General features: G+C 50.3%; 1 long non-coding RNA gene across 1 annotated transcript; it reads right to left on the reverse strand.

Moving 5' to 3' along the window:
- Positions 1 to 10,030: 10,030 nt before the first annotated feature.
- LOC135180635 (uncharacterized) lies at positions 10,031 to 12,910 on the reverse strand. Its single transcript, XR_010304513.1, has 4 exons — positions 12,719 to 12,910; positions 12,117 to 12,254; positions 10,972 to 11,086; positions 10,031 to 10,147 (listed from the first exon to the last, which is right to left on the reverse strand). It is a non-coding gene; the product is annotated as an uncharacterized LOC135180635 (long non-coding RNA).
- Between the last annotated feature and the right edge of the window lie 910 nt (positions 12,911 to 13,820).

Genomic DNA, 13,820 nt, shown 5'->3' on the forward strand with positions numbered 1-13,820 from the left:
GAGACCCAAACAACCTCACCTGGAATGATTCCCAGGGTGGGCATCTCCTACCTCTCTGGGTAACCTGGGCCAGGCTCTCAGGGTCCTCACTGTCAAACATTTCTCCTTTCCCTCCACTTTAAATCTCCCCATTTTAGTTCAAACAATCAGCCCAGATCAAAAGTCTGTCCCCAGATTTCTTAGAAGCCCCTTGAAGCACCAAAAGGCCACCAGAAGGTCTCTCTGGAGCCTCTTCTTCTCTGGGGTGAACCATCCCAACTCTCTCAGCCTGGCCTCACAGCAGAGGGCTTCCAGCCCTCACATTATTGCTGTGGTCTCCACTGGCCCTGCTCTAACAGGCCCACATTTGCTGTGCCGAGGACTCCAGAGCTGGCTCCAGCACTACCATGGGAGTCTCAGCAGAGCTGAGCACAGGTACAGAATTTCCTCCCTCTATATGCATCTCAGGACATGGTTTGGTTTGGGTGCAACCAACCAGAAGCACGTTTTCACTTTCTGGACAGATGTGCAGAAGGAGCATTTTGGGAATCATTCCGAGGCAGGAAGCTGCTCTGCAGGTGAAGATGCATAGTGTTGATGGGCTACAGAAGAACTTTGCTACCATCTGCTGGGCATGCACCAGCCTGCTCCTCATCTTTAACAAAGTGAAGTGATGGGAGGCTTTAGAATCATAGAATCATAGAATCAACCAGGTTGGAAGAGACCTCCAAGATCATCCAGTCCAACCTATCACCCAGCCCTATCCAGTCAACTAGACCATGGCACTAAGTGCCTCATCCAGGCTTTTCTTGAAGACCCCCAGGGACAGTGCCTCCACCACCTCCCTGGGCAGCCCATTCCAATGGCAAATCACTCTCTCTGTGAAGAACTTCTTCCTAATATCCAGCCTATACCTACCCTGGCACAACTTGAGACTGTGTCCCCTTGTTCTATTGCTGGTTGCCTGGGAGAAGAGGCCACCCCCTATTCCCTGGCTTCATTCCCAAAGTAAAGCCTGAGTGTCACCTCAGTCAATGTCCCAGCAGAAGGCTCATCACCATTAAGGGCAAGTCTAGAGTCTTACACCTGCGAAAGAACAACCCCAGGGATCAGAATGGGTTGGGGCCTGGCCTGTTGGAAAGCAGTGAAGGGGGAAAGTATGCACTTGTGGCCAGGAGGGGGGTGTATTAGAAGGGCTGTGGTTAGTAGGTTGAAAGAGATTCTCCTGCCCCTCTACTAGTCTCTGGTGAGGCTGCATTTGGAATATTGTGTCCAGTTCTGAGCCCCCCAGTCCAAGAGGGATCTCAGGGAACTGCTTGAAACAGTCCAGTGCAGAGCCATGAAGATGATTAAGGGAGTGGAACACTTTCCTTACAAGGACAGCCTGAGGGAGATGGGGCTCTTTAGATTGGAGGAGACTGAGAGGTGACCTCATCAACGTTTATGAATATGTGCAGGGTGAGTGCCAGGAGGCTGGAGCCAGGCTCTGCTGGGTGATGCCCAGTGAGAGGCCAAGAGGCACTGGGTGGAAGCTGAGGCAGAGGAAGTTCCATGTAAACATGAGGATTTTTTTTCCCTGTGAGGGTGACAAAGCACTGGAAGAGGCTGCCCAGGGAGGTTGTGGAGTCTCCCTCTCTGGAGATATTCCAAAGCTGCCTGGATGTGTTCCTCTGTGATCTGGTTTAGGAGGTCCTGCTTTGGCAGAGGGGTTGGAATGGATGAGCTTTGGAGGTCCCTTTCAGCCCCTGGCATTCTGTGACTCTGTGATCATGGGCAGCTTCCTACATCACTCAGACCCAGAAACTAAAGAAATTTTTTCACCAGTGTTGCACAAAGCAAACACCAATGCCAACACTTGACAACAAATGCTTCCCCAACTCTGCTCCTTGCAAGAGGCACCTTACAGCTCCAGAACATCCCCAGCTCCCTGATTTCCAATCCTTGGAGCTGCTTCCCAGAAGGTCATCCCTCAGCTGTAATGGTGCAGATGCAGGACTGTACACTTGCCTGGCTGAACTTTATGAGCTTCCTCTCCATGCAGCTCTCCAGCCTGGACAAGGTAAATCCTCCCTGTGTTGCTGTAGCATGCATGGGGGGGTCTGATCCCATGCACCAGCTTCCCTCAGCTGCTCCAAACTTTATGAAGGAGCTACAGCTTATAGATCTATAGAATTACTTGATTGGAAGAGACCTTGTAGACTATCTAATTCCATCCCCCCCACACCTCCCCGACACAGGCAGGGAGACCTTCCACTAGACTAGGCTGCTTGAGGCCTCATGCAACCTGGCCTTGAACATCTCCAGGGAAGGAGCATGCCCAACCTCCCTGGGCAACCTGTGCCAGTGTCTCACCACACTCATTGTAAAGAATTTCTTCCTGATTTCCAGTCTAAATCTACCATCCAAAGGTCCTTGCTAACTCCTGCCCTGTCCTGCTCTGTTGTAACCAGTGCCTGGCTGCTGAATGGCTCCGAGGAGCCCTGTTGCTGCATTACCATTCCACCCAAGCTCTCCAGCTTTTTTCCTCCAGTGGTGACCTCCTGACAGTGAGCTAAGCCTACAGAGCTGGTATTTGTAATTAATCCATTTCCAGGAGCTTAGCATGGCAAATATCCTCGGGATACAGCTCAGATCCCTCTGGAGTTCACAATCCCTTTGTCCTTAAACCTGTGACAGTCTCATCAGGAAGGAAACAGCTCAAGAAGGGGGTGGGCAAGGGTTCTCCATGGGCACGTCCTGGCTGGACTCCAACCTGCCACAGACATCAGCAGCTTTGCTCCCCACTGCCAGCCCCCACACTGCCTGGCCACCTCCACCCATCCTGGCTGGTGCCAAGGAGCTGCTGAATGAATGTCAAGCAAGGGGATGGGGTTGGCTTCTTCACTCCCTCCTCCCACCATCCCAGTATTTCAGCATCCCAACTGCCCAGCGTGCCAATAACTCAGTGTCCCAACAGGCCAGTTTCTCAGCAGCCTAGCATCTTCAATATCCCAGCATTTCATCATCCCAGTATTCCAGTATTTCAGCACCTCGACATCCCAGCATATCAGCATCCAAACATCCCTGCTTCTCTATTTCACAGCATCCCAGCATGACTCTCTGATTCTATGCCCCAGGGCAGTGCCCCCAGTCCCAAAGCGGCTCCAGCATCACACAGAGCTCTGTCTGGTTGCTCCCAGGTGGGCAACAAGCTCCCCAAAGCATGGAGGTGGTGTCACTAGCTTTGTCCCTCCATCTCCTCTCCACATTGTTTTTTCCCACTGAGTCCATGCACTCCATAACTCCACTGGTCCCAATGCTGCCCCAAGACCAGCACAGCCAGAGAAGTCTCATTGGCCCCCATTCCAGGCTATGAGGCCCTACTGGGACCTTGCAGTGTGAAGAGGGAGATTTAGGTTGGACGTAAGGAACAATTTCTTCCCCAAAAAAGTTGTTAAGTCCAGGCCCAGGCTGCCCAGGGCAGTGGTGAAGTCCTCATCCCTGGAAGGGTTTCAAAGCCATGGAGATGTGGTGCTGAGAGACATGGTTTAGTGATGACCTAGCAGCATGGAGTTAACAATTGGAGAGGATGATCTTAAAGATCCCTTCCAACCAAAACAATTCAATGATTTCACGAATTCCTACACAACAGTGACACCTCATCCCCAAAAGTAAGCTTCTCAGAGGTCTGCTAGCACTGGCTCCACATCTCCTGCACTCTCCACATCTCCCAGCTCATCCTAGAGCATCTCCAAGGAGCATGAAACTGATTTTCCTCCCGTTTTTCCTCTTTGTTTCCCTCATTCTTGCTGGAAATGCAGAATGACACTGGGTGATAGGAGCTGTTACCTCCAGATAACCCATCTGAGCTGCAATAATCCTGCAATAATCTGGATGCGGATAAAAATGGGATGTCTCTGGGGAGAAAGGAACCATCGGGGGAGAGAGAGGGACCATCAGGAGGGAGAGACAGACCATGAGAGGGGAGAGAGAGTCCATCAGAAGGCAGAAAGGGTCTAGCAGTCAGACACCTGGACATTTCCTGTGATTCACCATGGGCTCTTCCACACTAAACCATCCCAACACCTTTGCCTTCAGAGACTTATAGATCATAGAGCTGAAAAAGACCTCTAACATCATTGGGTCCAACCACCAACCCAACACCATCATGTCCATTAAACCATGTCACTAAGCGCCGTTTCTTGAATGCTTCCAGGGACGGGGACTCCACCATCTCCCTGGGCAGCCCATTCCAATGCCAATCACTCTCTCTGACAACAACTTCCTCCTAACATCCAGCCTGAACCTGCGCTAGCATAGCTTGAGGCTGTGTCCCCTTGTTGTGTCCAGGGTTGCCTGGGAGAAGAGACCAACCCCACCTGGCTACAACCCCCTTTCAGGTGGATGTAGACAGCAATGAGCTCTGCCCTGAGCCTGCACACCCCCAGCTCCCTCAGCCTCTCCTCACAGGGCTGTGCTCCAGGCCCCTCACCAGCCTTGCTGCCCTTCTCTGGGCACGTTCAAGAGCTTCATCATCTTTCTTAAATTGAAGGCCCAGAACTGGACACAGTACTCAAGGGGTGGCCTAACCAGTGCTGAGTACAGGGGCAGAAGGACTGCCCTGGTCCTGTTGGCCACACTATTGCTGATACAGGCCAGGAGACAAACACTTCTCCATCACCATCAACACATTTTCCCTTTTAGAGAGCCACTGTAACCCTTCACAAGGACATGAAGCATAGAGGACCCTGCGGTGTCGGTCAAAAGGCAGCTGAAGATGAGTTGGTGTGTGTTCAGGTGGCCAAGAAGGCCACCAGCATCTTGGCCTGGATCAGCAATAGTGTGGCCAGCAGCAGTAGGGCAGGGCTTGTCTTCCCATACTGGGCACTGGTGAGGCCACACCTTGAATCCTGGGTTCAGTTTTGGGGTCATCACTCCAAGAAGGACATTGAAGGACTACAGCATGTCCAGAGAAGGGTAATGAAGCTATTAAAGGGTCTGGAGAACAAGTCTGGTAAGGAGCAGCTGAGAAAACTGAGGCTGTTTAGCCTGGAGAAAAAGAGGCTGAGGAGAAACCTTCTGGCTCTCTACAACTCCCTGAAAGGAGGCTGGAGCCAAGTGAGGTTGGTCTCTTCTCCCAAGGAACAAGTGAGAGGACAAGAGGAAATGGCCTTAAGTTTCTCCAGTGGAAAAACTTGTTTCTCCAGTGGAGGTTTAGGTTGGACAGGAGGAACACTCTTTTTCCTCTTGAGGATTGTCAATGCCTGGCCCAGGCTGCCCAGGGCAGTGATGAGTCCCTATCCCTGGAGAAGCTTCAAAGCCATGCAGATGTGGTGCTGAGGGACATGGTTTAGTGGTGACCTGATAATGCTGGGTTAAGGTTTGGAGTGGATAATCTTAAAAGTTCTCCTCCAGCCCAAACAATTCCATGAGTCCAAGAGTCTCCACCACACCACGATCCAGCATCTCTCTCATCCTCCTGTGGTGCTGAGTTCATCTCATCTCTGGAAGTGTACTGGTGCACACACAACATTCCTCTACAGCTTTTCCCTGCCCTGCTGTTTGCTTCACATCCCCAGTTGTCCTGAATTAAAAAAATCTTCCACTCACTGGTGCAGAGGAGTGTGGAGAGCTGGAGAAGATGACTTTGGATTAATTTAGCTGGAATTTCCCAAAGGCTTTGCCATTACTTAAACTGATCACAGAATCACAGAAACATCCAGGTTGGAAAAGCCTCTCAGGATCCCCAAGTCCAACCCATACCCAGCTCAGACTGTCACCAAACACGTTTTTTGTGTGTGTGCTTCAGAATTCACACCAAGCTCAGTAATAAAACACAAAGGAAACGAGATGAGATGAGATGGTGGTGAGGTCCCCAGAGAGAGGAGGTTTGGCAGGTTGAATGATTCCTGATTCACAGGATCAGGTCTGGGTCCTCCTCATTGGCAAAGTGGGAAAGGGAAGAAGAGGGGTGGCAGGGGAGCTGGGTGGTCCCTCTGGTGGCTTGGTCTTCTGTAGTAGTTTGGTCCCTGCCATGGCTTTCTGTGCTGCAGTGAGTTGGTTGCTGTGGAATGTGTACAGAGAAGAGTGACAAAGTTGGTGAGGGGCCTGGAGCACAGCCTTGTGAGGAGAGGCTGAGGGAGCTGGGGGTGTGCAGCCTGGAAAAGAGGAGTCTCGGGGCAGAGCTCATTGCTGTCTACAACTACCTGAAGGGAGGCTGTAGCCAGGTGGGGTTGGGCTCTGCTGTCAGGCACCCAGCAACAGAAGAAGGGGACACAGCCTCAAGTTGTGCTGGGGGAGGTCTAGGCTGGATGTTAGGAGGAAGTTGTTGTCAGAGAGAGTGATTGGCATTGGAATGGGCTGCCCAGGGAGGTGGTGGAGTTACCATCCCTGGAGGTGCTCAAGAAAAGCCTGGATGAGGCATTTAGTGGCATGGTCTGATTGATTGGCTAGGGCTGGGTGATAGGTTGGACTGGATGAGCTTGGAGATCTCAGGACACATTCAAGCACTTCTTAAATTGAAAGCCCAGAACTGGACATAGGACTCAAGGTGTGGACTGCCCTGGTCCTTCTGGCCAAACTCACTCCCTGCTTCTCACACTGCCACCCAGGTCAGTTCATGGAATCATCACAGAATCTCTGATTGGTTTGGGTGGGAAGGGACCTTTCAAGGCCATCTATCCCAACCCTCCAGCAGTCAGTAGGGACATGTGCAGCTAGAGCAGGTTGCTCAGAGCTCCAGACAGCCTGCCCAGGGTGGGTTCCAGGGATGAGGCATCTCCCACATCTCTTTCTAAGCCAAGCCAGGATCTCACCACCGTCACTATCAAACACTTCTTCCTCAAAGGTGCCTGGTGGTTGGGACGGTGAGTGCAATGGGGCATGAAATGAACACAGGTCTCAACCCTGGATCCCAGGACAAGCCCGTGGCCTGAGATTGTGATGATAGGGACGCTCTCTGGAGGTCTCAGCTTGCTGCATCAACAGGTGCTGAGATATCTGTGGGTGCTGAGATCCCCCTGACTGAATCAACAGTGACATCCAGTGCCCACCCAGCTCCACTGCATGGTTCTGCTCCATGCCGTTGCTCAGCTCACAATGAGAGAGTTTAAAAAGTCATCAAAGAGCTTTGAATGCTCTTAAAAGGAGCCTGAGAAAGTCTCTTACAGGAGGAACTACCCACATACTCTCTGCTCTTTCTAAACACAGAATGCTATGTTGGAAGGGAACTCAATGATCAGACGAATGACCTTAGATGAATTCAAGCCAACAAAGAAGAAATGTGCACTGACATCTCAAGCTCAGCATCAAGGTGCTCCATGCCCTTAGCATCATGGAACATCCTCCCCTCAAACCAACATCATCTCCCATTCTAGGGTTCAGGAGCCAGCCTAAAGGTAAGGGAGCTCTCCCAGACCTCAAGTCAAGGTGATCCTGCACAAGTTGGTTATCAAGGCAGGAAGACAGCAAGAGGATGAGCAGAGGGCTGGAGCTGCTCTACTATGAGGAGAGACTGAGGAAGTTTGGGCTATTCAGTCTGTAGAGGAGAAGGCTTCATGGTGACCTTATTGTGGCCTTTCAGTATCTTAAGGGGGCTACAAGAAAGCTGGGGAGGGACTTCTTGAAATATCAGGGAGTGACAGGACTGGGGGGAATGGAACAAAGCTGGAAATGGGTAGAGTCAGACTGGATGTTAGGAAGAAGTCAGGGTTAGGAAGGTGGTGAAAGCCTGAAAGGGGTTGCCCAGGGAGGTAATGGAAGCCTCATCCCTGGAGGTGTTTAAGGCCAGGCTGGATGAGGCTCTAGGCAGCCTGATCTAGTGTGAGGTGTCTCTGCCCATGGCAGGGGGGTTGGAACTAGATAATCCTTGTGGTGCTTTCCAACCCTGACTGATTCCATGGTTCTATGACCTTGAAAGGTCCCTTCCCATGTAAAACGTTCTGTGATTCCCCAACTCCTGTGTCTCTTTGGTCACCAGCCATAACACACTCTCATCCCAAGGGATCAAGGCAGCAGGAAAGCCTGCCATGGTTGAAAGGAGAACTCACTTGCCTTCTAGAGAGTCATAAAACTATTTGGCTTGGAAAAACTCTCTAAGATTACTGAGTCCAAGCATCAAGCCAGCACTACCATAACCATTAAAACATGTCCCCTAGCACCACGTCCACATGTTTCTTGAATACCACCATGGATGGTGACTCCACCATCTCCCTGGGCAGCCTGTTGATTGTATTTAAGATTTCAAGAAATTGTCCAAGGAACATTTGTATTTTGAAGTAGATCAGGTCATGAATTTATTTCAGTTTCATCAAGACCTTGGGGTTCTTTTGCAGCTGACAGGATGGTTGGAAACACCTTTACCAATCCACAGAACCAGAGAATGATTTGGGTTGAAAGGGACCTTCAAGATCATCCAGTTCCAACCCCACAGCCATGGGCAGGGACTCCTCCCACTAGACTAAGATGATGAAAGTATGCTTCCAGCTTACACAGGAGGTGAAGACTTCAACACAGCTTCAAAATATTTTAAGTGACCAAAGGCATTTCAAAAGTGGTAGGAACCACCCAGGCATGAGGTCTTCAGCCTGTGCAGCTGCAAAGCTCTCCAGCTATTAAAAATTACTTGGCAGCCTCATTAAGACTTGGTGATGGCAACTTTTAATTCTGAGAATGTTCAAGATGATAAAAAGCCTCTAAATGGCCAGATATGTCTCATTTCACAGGGCAATAATTATGTTTATGCCAAGCTTTAAAATCAAAGTGCTCTGATCCTGCATCTGCTGAAGCTTCTGGAAGAGCATTAATACTAAATTAGAACAGTACCTGGGTGAAAAGAAGAAGATGTTTGATCACAAATTGCTTGGGAGGGCAAGAGGCCAGAAGCCACAGCAGTGTGGCAAGAGAGCCCCAGAAAGCAAATAAAGCTGAATTTGCTATTCTCAATGTGGCCTTTCAGTATCTTAAGGGGGCCTACATGAAAGCTGGGGAGGGACTTTTTAGGATGTCAGGTGGTGATAGGATTGGGAGGAATGGAACCAAGCTAGAAATGGGTAGATTCAGAGTGGCTGTTAGGAAGACGTTCTTTGGCAAGAGGGTGGTGAGAGCCTGGAAGGGGTTGCACAGGGAGGCAGTGGAAGCCTCATGCCTGGAGGTGTTTAAGGCCAGGCTGGATGCAGCTATAGACAGCCTGCTCTAGTGTGAGGTGTCCCTGCCCATGGCAGGGGGGTTGGAATTGGATGATCCTTGTGGTCCCTTCCAATCCTAACTGGAGAAGGTCCAACAGAGGGCCACGAGGATAATTAGGGGACTGGAGCACTGCCTGATGAGGAGAGGCTGAGGTACTTGGGGCTGCTTAGTCTAGAGAAGACTGAGAGGGGATTTAATAAATGTTTATAAATCTCTAAGGTCTGGAGGGTCAGGAGTTGGGGGGACAGGCTCTGCTCACTGCTCCCTCAAATAGGACAAGCAGCAATGGATGGAAGCTGCAGCACAGGAGGTTCCAGCTCAACACAAGGGGGAACTTCTTTCCTGGAAGGGTCCCAGAGCACTGGCACAGGCTGCCCAGAGAGGTTGTGGAGTCTCCTTCTCTGGAGCCTTTCAAGGCCTGTCTGGATGTGTTCCTGTGTGAACTGAGCTATATTGTATGGCCCTGCTGTGGCAGGGGGATTGGAGTAGATGATCTCTTTGGATCCCTTCCAACCACTGACACTCTGTGATCAGCTCTGGGCTCCCCATTCCAGAGATGGGGAACTAGTGGAGAGTCCAGTGGAAGCTGCAAAGATCCTGAGGGGCCTGGAGCATCTCCAGGAAAGGCTGAGAGACCTGGGGTTGTCAAGCCTCAACAAGAGCAGCCTGAGAGGGCATCTGTTCAATACTATTCCTCCAGCCAGCTCATCCCTCCTCAATAAGAAGACTCTTCGTGCTCCATATCTGCTATCTTGCAGGGTTCTGGTACCACTGCTTTGGCATAACAACTCTAGAGACTTTCATGTGTTAGGAGACTCAAGCTGCAGCCTATTTATATTCAGTGTCCAACACAGATACCCAAAGGTAAGGGTTTTTTTTTCCCAGGTTTATTTACTAAACTGGTTCACATTCAGTTTAATAGGTACAACAATACCCACAGAGGATCATCACGAGAGCAAACACCTTGAAAGCAAGACCCAGAATGCAGGAGAGGTTTTTTTTCCTGTTGAGTCAAGAGGAAAAAAAAAACACTTCTGTAAATAATAACAACCCCAGAAGGTTGCTGCTAGAAAAGACACACACAAAAATAACCCAGGGACACAAAAGAGGACATACACACAAAAAAAATCATGGTACACAACCCAACCAAATTACCCTGGGTCAAACCCAAGTACAATTTGGTGTCTCATGTACAAAACCCTGATGAAAATGAACAGGTTCTCCTGGGGTTGAAGAGACAGCACAGCTCATAAAGCAAAAATTTTGGAATTACCATCCAGTTCTTTGTGGTTTTGGTTGAAGATCAAGAATTTAAGGCAAGTTTGGCCATTTTGCATTGCTTCAGAGGGTGGATGGGAATTGACAGAAGTACACAGTGTCTCCCAAAAAATTAACTAATACCTTACTGGACACTTCACTTTTCCAGAAACTCAAGCTGGATTTCCTGAAAGAAAAGCCTTTCTAGGAGAGGAGGCCTAGAAAAGCCTTTCTAGGAGAAGAAACCATCAGAGACCAAAATCCAGCTGGATTTCCTGAAGGAAAAGCATTTCTGGGAGAAGGAACCATCGAGAAGCTCACAGATGAGTATTAGAACTAAAAAAAAAAGCAGAAATTGAGGAGCTGTCTGCATAGAAATTCATAGCCATTTTTAAAGTGCTTTACAGATCATTTTGAGTGAGCACCAAAGCAAAACTGGATGATAATTTGGAGTTGGGAGACATCTTAGTTGAAGGTCCTTAATTTGCTTTTCCAGACACCAGACAGACATTGCAATGAGCACCAACCTCCAAACACAGGTTTTAAAGGGATTGTTGTGTCTGATCTTACCAGAACCAAGCACTTGGTGAGGAAGACAAGCACCCAGAACACAACGTGAAGATTTTCAGTGACACAGTCCCTAGGCTGATCCATGGTTAGATCCATCTCCAGACAAACAGCTCACCTAACAACAACAATATGTTTCAAGGAGGCATTTTCCTATTCTTCAGACACTAAGAATTGTTTTGTGATGCTGTCTTAGATTCATCCCACAATACAGGATCAGACTCTGAACTAATTTGCCACAGCCCAGGTTTAAAAAAAAAAAAGTACAAAATACTTGACAATTTGCAGTGCTTTTGCCTTTCATAAATGGAAAGAACATTTTTGGTTGGAGGAGAGCTTTAAAGTTCACCAAACCCCACTCCAGTCAACACTGAATAACTAACAACAACCTCCAGGTTGGTTGTTCTGATTAAGCCAAAAGGATTTCTGAACCTTGTACCACTCTGTACCAACTGAAAAGTTCATTCCCTTATGTAATCAATCAGAGCATGTGTAGAAATATCTTCACATGTGGAATCCTGATGTAGACAAACTCTAAGACAGATGGTGCACACCAAACTATTTCTCCAATTCTGCTCTGCTGAGACCCCACCTGCAGTGTTGGGTCCAGCTCTGAGCTCCCAACACAGGAAGGACATGGAACTGTTGGAGAGGCTTCAGAAGAGGCCACAAAGGTAAGAGGACTGGAGCACCTCCCCTGTGAGGACAAGCTGACAGAGTTGGGGTTATTCACCCTGGAGAAGCCTCCCAGGAAACCTTAGAGCAATATTCCAGCATTGGAAGGGGGCTACAGGAGAGCTGGGGAGGGACTTTTGACAAAGGCATGGAGTAACCAGATCAGGTGTAATGGCTTCAAACTGGAGGAAGCTGGATTGAAGCTGGACATTTAGAGGAAATTCTTCACCAAAAGGGTGGTGATACACTGGAACAGGTTGCCCAGAGAACTTGTGGAGGCCTCAAGACTGGAAGTGTCCAAACCAGGTTGGATGTGGCCTTGAGTGACCTTGTCTAGTGGGAAGTGTCTCTGCCCATGGCAGGGGTGTTGGGACCAGATGGTCTTTAAGGTCTCTTCTAACCCAAACTGTTCTATGAATATAAGAACCAGATGATTTTTAAGATCCCTTGCAACCCAAACCATTCTTACAAACCATGTGGCAAGCTTCCAGTCAATAGAAGGCACCAACTGCTCTTAGGCGAGGAATTACTGGGCATTTTTTCCCCTCAGTCTTTCTTTGTCAGGTGCCTCTGGGGTCTGTTGGAGAGCAGGATGATGGAGCTGTGACAAACTGAAAAGACAAGCAGCACATGTGAGCACTCAGCCAGTGAGTTTGAAGGTAACATGCTGAAACACCTCCCACAATCCTGCAACCCAAATCTGCTCCACCTCCTTCTCCTCCCCTCCCCACACAAACAGGCCACACAAACACCCATGGAGCTGGTCCTGTCCTTAGCAGACAGTTACTGAAGTCATGAAATTAGGCTTATTGCTATCAAACAGACGCCTCTATATGCCCCAGAGCCCTTTGAACGCCTCCCGCCCCACCTTTGATGTCCCCAGGCCCTCTGGACGCCGCCAGACCCACTTTAGGGGCCCGCACACCCCCTTCAGAGGGGCGGCAACACTGAGCAGCTGCGGGGCACCGCCTGCGCCTGCGCCTGGGAAGCAGCTCCGCCGGGCCCCCTTCAGACTGACACAGAAAACCCAGCACACACTAAGCAAAATCCCCCTGCCGCTGCCTCGGACACACACCTGCACTGCAAAGCCCTCTGCGGCGCGGCTCGGCGCTGCCGCTCGACACCGCTGCCGCCGGAGCCCTCCCTCCACAGCGCTCTCAGTCCGGCCCGGCCCCGCACGCCGAACCAGGCGGCGCGGCAGCCCCGCACCGCTGCACAACGCAGCCCAACCAGTGCTCACTGCTGCCGCCCGGTGCTCAATTGTCGGCACTGCAGACCCCTGCAGACCTGTGCCGCCCAACCAGTGCTCACTGCTGCCGCCCGGTGTGCAATTGTCGGCACTGCAGACCCCTGCAGACCTGTGCCGCCCAACCAGTGCTCACTGCTGCCGCCCGGTGCTCAATTGTCGGCACTGCAGACCCCTGCAGACCTGTGCCGCCCAACCAGTGCTCACTGCTGCCGCCCGGTGCTCAATTGTCGGCACTGCAGACCCCTGCAGACCTGTGCCGCCCAACCAGTGCTCACTGCTGCCGGCAGTTGTGCTGGTTTGAAGCAGGGTAGAATATTTTAGTGAGAAAAACCGGATCATAGGCTGTGAAAGGAAAACAATGGTGACGTCCGCTCCCCTCAGAGTCTTGCCGAAGAAGAAACGAAAACATTAGATAACACTCTCGCCATTTTTGTCTCTCACTCTGCCTTGGGCTTCTGACTGAGCTACATCTCTCTAACACACCCTCCACTCACCTTTGCTTAACCTCTTGGCTGAACCTCTATTCTTCTTTAGGACTGGGGCAAGGTTGAGAGGGGCAGGGGGAAGGTGCAGGGGTGGTTGAGAGCCCCTCCTGGGGACTCAGGTTTCTGGGAGGGGAGTTGTGTTTCTGTATTACCTTTTACCTTGTCTATTTCTGTCTATAACTGTATACACTGTAAATATCCACTTGTATACTGTGCCAGCTGTAAATAAATAGCTTCATTTATATTCCCAGCGCCGGCTGAGTCTAGTCTGGGTGATTTCTAAAGTGTAGGGGGGCAGGGAACACCCAAACCATCACAGCAGTGCAGCTCTCTAGGGACCTGTGAGAGCTGACATCATTACGTGAGAGGGGGAGCTACTGCCATAGCAACAAGAGGCGAAACGACGCATCCGCGAAGGGCCATAGCAACGAGCCGGCAACGGG

Source organism: Pogoniulus pusillus, chromosome 1 (assembly GCF_015220805.1).
Source record: "Pogoniulus pusillus isolate bPogPus1 chromosome 1, bPogPus1.pri, whole genome shotgun sequence".
Classification (NCBI taxonomy): Eukaryota; Metazoa; Chordata; class Aves; order Piciformes; family Lybiidae; genus Pogoniulus; species Pogoniulus pusillus.